We start from the raw sequence: 1,793 nt of genomic DNA on the forward strand, positions 1-1,793 counted from the left end.
TAAGCTTTGATGGAACGAACCGAGTCTCGACAAGTCGTTAGGCCGCCCATAATCATATTAATCCTTTGGCGCGGGGTCGGAGTATTTGGGTCGTCGGCCGGCTCGGGGTTCCTCTTAAGGGTTGGCGCTAGGGGAGGTGGCAGGTTCGCCGTGCCGTGCTGTGGGGCGGGACCTGTATTGTATTGCCTACTTGGGTTCTCGTTCTCAGGGTTAAAAAATTGGTTATCCCCGTGGGCCGTTATTAGTCGTCGCTCGTGCTCGACGTCAATGTGGCCTTCCTTAAACTTATCGAGCAGTATTTGCTGGAGCGTGCGGCATTCTTCAGTGGTATGCCCTGCTCGTTTATGGTAGTCGCAATACTTCTTTCCACCTTTACCCGATGGGTCCCGGACCCATTTGTTATTCCAGGGTTTTGATGACGACGCTTGGGGGTCCTGATTGCTAACAGCAAATGCTTGGGTTTTCCTTGCCTTCTCCAGCTTGTCAGCATACTCCTTGTCGAGGTGTTGACGAGGCTCGTGATGCTCGTCCTGTACCTTCTCTTTTCCTTTGGCTGACTTAGAGGCCGGCGGTTCTGGCAACGGTCGGTTCGCTGTCGTCGAGAGACAGGGGCTCATGGACTATGATGTCTTCCCTAAATCGGGAACCGTGAGCGAGAGCGTTGCGGAGAGCTGATATCGCTGTGTCATCAGCGATCGAGAGCTTTGAAACTATTCTTTTGAACCTTTCCATAAAATCCCGGAGCGACTCGTTGGTTTGCTGGAACATGTTCCACAGATCGGCATTCGAGGCACCTCGAATCATAAATGTGGAGTGGTGTTGTAGGAAAGCGGTCGTTAGCTCGTGATAGCTTCCGATTGAGTTTGGCGGAAGCCGAGCGAACCATCCCAAAGCTTCGTGAGCTAGGTTCTCGACAAAGAGTTGACAGCAGCCAGCTTTGTATTCCTCTTCACTGAAGTGAGCTCGGCTTATAGCAAAACTCATAGAAGTCAGAAACGGCTTTGGGTCATCCAATCCATTGTACAGAGTGAACTTGAACTTGTTTACGTAACAAACACGAACGCGAGAGATCCTTGCAGTGAACGGCGAGCGCTGGACCTCTTCGAGTACTCGGTCGAGATTGGGGGCCGAGCTCATTGCCCGGTGAACTCTCGAGGAGAGGTCTTGGACCATCATCTCAAGGCGTCGTATGGTTTCGTCCTTGAGATCCGCGTCGGTTTGTCGGCTCGGCAAAGTTGGGGTCGGCGGGCTTCCGCTTCGTCTCTGCGTTCGGTTTTGGTTCTCGGATGGGACTTCTCTGGGGCGTTCTTCCATGGAGCCTACGATGATCGACGCTGGTGGGCGTCTATGGCTTTCGTAGCGTTCTTCTACGGACAACGTCGCAGGGGTGGTGGATTTGCGTGCTGATCGCCAGGGTCGTTCTCACTCCGGCGTTCGCTCCTTCGTTGCTGGAGCCTGCTAATTTGATTTTGCGACGCTTTCTGCGCTGCCACAATTGCTTCGAGCCGCTCGTTTGTTCGCGTTTCCTGACCATCGAGTCGATCGAGTATGACTTGCATCAGGTCGTCGAGTCCGCTCCTTTGGACGGGCAAAGCATTGGGGAGAGCGGCATTGGAGCGAGCGGCAGTGTTGGTGAGAGTGGCGCTGGGGGGAGCGGCAGCATTGGTGAGTGCGGCGCTGAAGAGAGCTGCGACGTTAGTTACCAGCTGGTTGGTGACAGGTCCGGGTCCAACGTTTGTGGCTGCGAGGGGCTCGAGGGGCGCGTCGGGCGCTGGCGGAGGAATCGTGCTCGG

Source organism: Camelina sativa, chromosome 15 (genome assembly GCF_000633955.1).
Source record: "Camelina sativa cultivar DH55 chromosome 15, Cs, whole genome shotgun sequence".
NCBI classification, from domain to species: Eukaryota; Viridiplantae; Streptophyta; class Magnoliopsida; order Brassicales; family Brassicaceae; genus Camelina; species Camelina sativa.